The sequence below is a fragment of the Pollicipes pollicipes genome, unplaced genomic scaffold (assembly GCF_011947565.3).
Source record: "Pollicipes pollicipes isolate AB1234 unplaced genomic scaffold, Ppol_2.1 Scaffold_4740;HRSCAF=5597_pilon_pilon_pilon, whole genome shotgun sequence".
Classification (NCBI taxonomy): domain Eukaryota; kingdom Metazoa; phylum Arthropoda; class Thecostraca; order Pollicipedomorpha; family Pollicipedidae; genus Pollicipes; species Pollicipes pollicipes.
The window spans coordinates 37,155,370-37,162,513 of NW_023596545.1; positions in this window are offsets into that span (position 1 = coordinate 37,155,370).

Here is a 7,144-nt window from a genome sequence, read left to right on the forward strand (position 1 = left end):
GGCGGAGGGGGGTGGGGAAGCTGGTGATAAGTACCGGAGCAACTGGCGGGGTATGTAGCAGCCGGCGGCAGGGTCTGTGGAAGCTCGCAAAGTCGGCAACAGCTGGTGACAGGTACCGTGGCAACCTGAGGAGGGTTGATGGCGGCAGGCGACAGGCGTCATGGCAACTGGTGTCGGTTGTCGCAGCTGGTGACAGGTGCCGTGGAAGCTGGTGGGTATCTGTGGCAGCTGGGGACAGGGAACGTGCCAACTAGCAATCAGTGGCACCTGAGAGTGGGGCCCAGTTTCAGCTTGTGGTAGCTGGAGGCTGTTGCTAGCATACCACAGCACCCGGCTTTTGTCGCGGTCAGTAGAGCCTAACGGCGACAGAGCACCGTCCGTGACCTATACTGGTAGTAGGAATTGGGGTATGTTCGGCAAAGGCGATCAAGGGTGGACATTTTGATGTCTTGCGGGAGTAGCGTGCTGGCAGAGCGGGCTGCGCCTCCGTGGCATCAAGACTGGGATCTGATCCGTACGTTAGCTGAATAAATCAGTTGGTGTCAGCATCAGACGAATTTGACGTAATACACGAGAAAGCTGGAGGCGGTGTTTCAATGCAGCTTGTTGAAATCAACGTTGCAGATGCTGCAGCAGACGCTTTCGCTGGCTGTCACGTGGACAGACCGGAATGCTCCTTCAAGACCGCCTATCACGTACCTCGTTCGGTCTTTGTGCACAGGCCAGCCTGTGCCTCCATGCTAACGTCAGTTCAAACATGGGTTCGAAAATGACACGTGCCTTTGGAGCGACACTCTTACTCATCGTACATCATTTGGTGAGACAGCATTGAAACGGAGTGCAGGTATTCCCAAGACTTGCCTTGTTTTGGCACTCGTGCATTATAATTACAACGACTGGTCAGTAACAGACGTATTGTTAACAAAGCAGCTGAAGTGCGTGCTACGACACACATCTTTGTGACGTTAACATAACCTTCTCTCATTCGATGCAGATGCCCCATTATCCACCCTATTTGCTCTGTACTTTTTCATGTCACTGACTATGGCAGTTTTCCTGATGTTCCGGTTCTGCACCGGTGCACGAACCAGGCGCTGTCTTGCGTGACAGCGGCAATGGAGTCGTCGGCGTTGCCAGATTCTACCCGTCGCCCGTACGTCACCGTCCAGCTATGTTGCCTTGAAGTCGTGTCCCAGGCGTCTAGCGGAGTGCATCAGCTGCGATCGCGCTGTCAGGCCGCCTCAAGCTCCGTCCGACTCGGCCTCCCTGCACAAAAACGGAGGCACTCAGCTTCATCCATCACCGCCACCGTCAGAGTGATAGGAGCATTAATTAGCTCGCCGGCCGTAAATCACCACTAACGGGCGGCTGGAACAACACACAAACAAGGCTTCATCTAGTCACGGAAGCGAGCGCGGTGCGCGGCCGAACTCGGCATCCGCTCACACCATGGCCCTGGTCCCTCGATTTAATCTCACCACCGGCGGCAGGGCGGCTGGTGGGTGAATAGCGCAAACCGTTGCCACTTGTATCTTCGTGCACCTGCAACCGTTCCCGCTTCATTGCCTGACATGTGTTTGTTATTCATTTGTATCTTTTTATGTTTTGTTTTTATTGCCTCTGGTGCAAGGGTTCCGGTAGCGCCCCTGTTTGACAGCACGTCTGGGAAGCCGGAGATAAGGTGTTCGATCCCACGTGACACCCAAACTTCCTGCCTGGGTAAGAGTCAGGTGGCGCCATGTAGCACTAGCTGCTGAGCGCCGCATTAACCTCCAATGACGACATACCTCCGATGCAGAGCATCTGCCCCGTTCTTAGTGACTCTCAGCTGCGCACATCTACACGGTCACCCATCCTTGACTCGGGACCGAGGAAGAGAAATGTGGTGACCGCCTGCTGTCGCAGCAGACTCTGAAAACACGCGACTCTCCAGGGTTTGAAAACATGGCGGCGCCCCGAGAGCAGAACGGAGGCTCAGGAGCCCCGGGCCTGAGCGGGCGGCGCGGTGTGACGGACGGGGCTCGGATGTTTTTGCCGGACCCCAGCACCGCCCTCCCGGCCCGGCGGTCGTCATCAAAGGCTAGCATGGCATTAAGGCTGGGCTAGGATCTGACAGGCTGATGAGGCTGCGGGAGGGATCCGCAGCAGAACCCGGACGGAGGTCAGCGTGCCCGTGACGTAGCCAGGGTCTTCGTCATGGATATTGAGCGGGACGCGTCGATGTTGTGAGGTGTTTTCTTCCACAGAACGCCACAGGCGTGACATTAAATTCCGCTAGGATGGAGTAATTGTAACTTGGGGGAGGCTTCACCGTTCCAGCTCTCTTCCGCAGAAGCCCACAGACCACAGCGACAAACACCGCGGACCATGGCCAGCAGACCGACTGTGTGATAGTGACCGAAGGATCCTGCAGTTGCAGACAGATGTTCCGAGGAACCGGGCTCTGCTGCAGTGCGTCCCTGTCCTTTTACTTTCCTACTAGCTCACTCTTTCTCCATCTCCGTATAAAACGCATCATCGTCATGATCAGCGGGGACCCCGCACACAGCATGGGTGGAGCTACCGATACGTGCCTGGTATGTGCCAAGAAGATACCAGTATTTCGTCAACATGGAATCCTATGGGATCCTGGATCCACTCTTGGCTTCCAGTCACATGTCTGCCATCACGAACCCCTGGACACACTGAGCGGAGATGGTGAGGAGAGCTGACTATTGAGGCTGCAATGGTTCGCCCTCATCCCCGATAACACGATTGCGGCCCACGTGGATCGCGGATCACGAGCTGCGTCCGGTGTGCACCGATCACAGTTCACAGGCGCACCGTCTGCCGTGTGACGCGGCAAGCATTCGGGTCAACGCCTCGCCAGCTGGTGGGAAGACGTGTTTTGAACGCGACCGGTACAAATCTCGCGACTTTCCACGGATTATCCGGCGAAGGCGCGGAATGCCGCGCCACATCCCGCACCGGTGTTTCCGCTGCGGCCGCCTCTTGGCTTAGCTGCCTTTGTCGGCTTGAGTGCATCGTCTTTCCATTCCCGGTTGGCCGGGCCGATACGGGGCTGGTGAGATGCTCCCCCCCCCCTCCCGCCCCATCGGGGAAGACGGCCGCGGGCAGGGCGGATATTCGCGCTAGACGGGCTGGTTTGTAAGGGGGATGGATCCAGACGTCTCAGAGCCGTGATAGTTTCGGCGGTGACCGAACCGTTAGGAAGCAGGAGGACGCGATCCGCCCCGTTAGGAATCAGGAGGATGCGATCCGCCCCATCATAAATCAGGAGGATGTGATCCGCCCCAATATGAGTCAGAAGACGCGACCCGCCCCGTTAGGAACCAGAAGGATGCGACCCGTACTGTCCGTGCCAGCACCGCGGATCGGCTCAGCAGAACCTCAACCACTGTGGAAGATAAGTAAACTGCGTGCATTCTGGCTAACGCGCTAAGCATCTGAGATAATAACGGTCGTGGCGCTTAGTAGGGGAAAAGACGTTCAACACGGAGAATCTGCATGTTACCACGCTGCCATCTACTGTTTGATGATCTTTACCGTGCAGGACTGCACGAAACATATGGCTGCGTTTATTCTATGGCCACTAACAATGGATTTTCCGAATGCAAGGAAGGGGAAATCGCGACTTTACCCCGCTCCTTCACATGCAACGCCGCGTAGTTGATGTTCAAGTTGGTTCCATAGATAGGGGTGGGCGTTCCCGCTGCTTCCAGCCCCCTCCTCCCTCTCCACATGCGTCCGCGGTCCCTGTGTACGCTTCTCCGAAACTCCCCCTCTCTCCGAGCGCGCGGCTGTCATGATGTGGGCAGCGCCAGTGATGACCTCATGCCTCAATCACCCCGCCACGTCACCTGATCCAGCGGACGACACTGCTGCTTTCTCCCGAGGTTGCGCGCATCCGGGACGACCGGGCGGGTCACGTGAGACACGGCCGCCGCGAGCCCCGCCGCAGACGTCGGAGCGTGCGTCGCGGCGGCGGCTCCTCCTGAGCCGGGATTCGCAGCCACTTTCGGACGCTGGGCGCTCTCCGCGGCGGCGCAAAACACCAACTCCGGCTCCCGACAGGTTTGGTAATCTCTGGCCGCCGATCGGCCGCCGGCCGCCGCCGTGGGTTTTGAGCGGCACGTGAGCCGAGATGGAAATGAGAGGCGAGTCCGGTTTTGGGGCCAGTTGGAGGACGCTGGGCAGGAGTCTGTGGTCAGGAGCCTGAGTTGGGGGTTTGAGTTCTGGAGTGTGCGGTCAGGGGTCTGTGCTCAGGAGTTTGTGGTCAGGAATCTGCGCTCAGAAGTCTGTGCTCAGAGTCTGTGCTCAGGAGTCTGTGCTCAGGAGTCTGTGCTCAGGAGTCTGTGCTCAGATGTCTGTGGTCAGAAGCCTGAGTTGGGGGGTTTGAATTCTGGAGTGTGCGGTTAGGAGTCTGTGCTCAGGGGTCTGTGGTCGGGAGCCCGTGCTCAGAAGTCTGTGCTCAGGAGTCTGTGGTCAGTAAGCGGTGCGACGGCAAGTGCCTCGGTATCGGCAAGTCAAGAGTTAGCTGGGAGTGCAAGCCCACGGCTGTGCATTGAAATCGTACCTGGAATCGCAAAATCCTCTTAAGTAGTTTTCCATGCAGGGTCTTCGCACGTTTTCCGTACTCCGAGACAGAGAAAGCGGCGCCAGAACAGGCATGACTTGTTGAGCGTTTCCATCTCACGGGTCGCTGGAGGCAACAGGCTCAGATTAATTGGACAGGTTCGCGGCGGATCACATCCGCCACAGTTTTCTCCCCGTCCGCGCGAGCGCTAATGACGTGGCCCAGCAGCCGAGTTTCTTTTTGACGCCAGCCGGCGCATGCACAATGCATGCCGTGTGTGTGCAGTCACGAGCCAGCCGGTCCCACGACTGGCGGTCCCGTGACTGACTGCACACAGGCGCCATGCACGAGGTCCAGGCGCGGTCCGCGGTGACCTTGGTGTAACGGTCGGCTGCAGTCGGCGCGGTGGTTCGGCGGAGGGTGAAGGGTTCGTCTCACGCAGTGCAGCGGCACCGCACACACCCGGGGTGTCGTTAGTGACCGTCTTCCTCGGGAGACGCCTGTCCGCCCAGCACCCCACGCGACCGCTGACGTTATTTGTTACGCCTACGTTCCACAAGCGCGCAATAAGCGGCAGACGTCACCCACCGATGGGGAACAGCAGCAGGGATACGCTGTCTCGGATCCCTCGCCCCCCCCCCCCTCCCCCACTGCAAGGCTGCATCCGCCTCTGCCACCTGGCCTCTTGTCTCCGTCCTTGAAACCGCCTCTGCCACCTGCTTCCCGTCGCGCGTTCCTGGCAACGCCCCTGCATGCCGGCCACCACGGCCGGACCCCGGGAGTAAACTGCAGCGCCAGGTCAGTGGGTCACGGTGGGTAAATGGCGGATGGACAGCACCTGCCCGTCGCCGGCTCGCCGACGTGCCCTCCATCACTCGGTGCGCGTGGGAGCGCCTTTGATGGCGCACCGCGGCTGTCCTGAGCCGGGGTCGCAGGCCGCCGCGGACGAAGCAGTTACGCTGCTTTGCTGAGAGACCCCTGGCTCACGCCGTACGCAGACGTTTTACGACCGAACTGGTGTGTTGGGGGGGGGGGGGGGGGCGTAAGCGCAGCGTGTCCCGTGTGAGAGTTGGAGAGGCGTGAACCGGGGCTTTCACAGCCTGGGAAAGACGGCCGGTCATTGTTTTTAGGCATTGGTAGTGGTGGCGGTTGCACACGTTGTCAGAACTTGTTTCTTATCTCGACATTTCATTTCGTGTGGTTTCCGTGGGAGGATGCCGGGGATGTGGGGCACGTTTCAGTGGAGCTGTGGGCCGCTGTTCTCCCTGCAGTTGCTGCCACCTGGATGATAGGAATGACTCGTCGCGGATCAGAAAGACGGATGGACATGCTTATATCGTTAGTTTGGGCGTACTTAGGCGATGGAAACTGGAAATAATGTCTTGTTATATGAGTTCAACAAAGGCGTTTGGGGAGGGGGAGGGGGGTCCACTGTTTGAAATGAGTACAGAGATTTAGAGACCGATCCTTTGATGCAGGTTCTCGATTAAATTGGCACTTCTTCTACCTTGACCATCTTCCGATTAAACTGATCTCAGTCGATAAATACGGATTTCACGGCTGCAGAAATGAAGGATCCATGTTACAACTCTGCACAATAGCTTTAAATATCTCCGGTCACCGCCTCTCGCTCCATTGTGGACCGATCGGCAGCGTGTCAGAGTTCAGCAGCACAACAAGGCCAACAGGTCCTGCTATCTGCAGCGGGCGGCCGGCCTGCGCGGCCGAAGGTCTCCCGGAGCGCTTCCCAGCGGCCGGAGCGACATTCACCGGCTCGCCTCGCCTCGCCGGCGCCCGTCGGCTCGGCTCGCCTCTCTGGCGTCCTGCCGAGCGGAACCGGCAGGCCTTCGACGGCGGCCGCCGCGGGCGTGGGCGTGGGAAATGGGGGAAAGGTAGTCCGAAGGAGGACGGGAGTGGGGCGTGCACCGAAGGGAGAGGGGCGGAGAGGGCAGAGGACCGAGGCGGCGAGAGCGGTAGCGCGTTTCAGTGGAGCGTGTTTGCGCTAAGAGCACCCAGGCGATTTGCGCGCGGATATTTCATGTGTAGGTAATGCACCGCTCTGCAAGGCTTGCTAGCGTGCAGTCAAAGCCGCACGATACTCCGAGAGTGCGTCGGAGAAATGTTGGCAGGCTCACTCACAATGCGATATCAAAGAAAACAGAAGAACATAAGCAGGAGGGAGCCGGTGTCACCACCTCTACTTTTCGCAATGGTTTGAAATGATAGTGCATGACCTTATGACGATGCATATTATTGACTGTGAAACTCAATTCAGTCTCCACGGTCTTTGACGCCATTACGAATTGACAAAATTGACAGGATGATGCATCGGAAATTAAATATCGCCACAGTGCCGGCTTCAGGCTACAGGGGGCCACACTTCCTCACCCAAGGAAGACCTTGACCGTGGAGGGCCGCATCGTGTTTGCAAACCCACTCCAGACGTTAGGCTGGCTGCCTCTGCGGGCTGGGGAAAGATACTGGACCCGGAATTCGGCGGCACCGGGTACGAATCCCAGAGCGGGTGCATTGCTTGGACCAACTGACACGGAAAGGTGTGCTGGCATC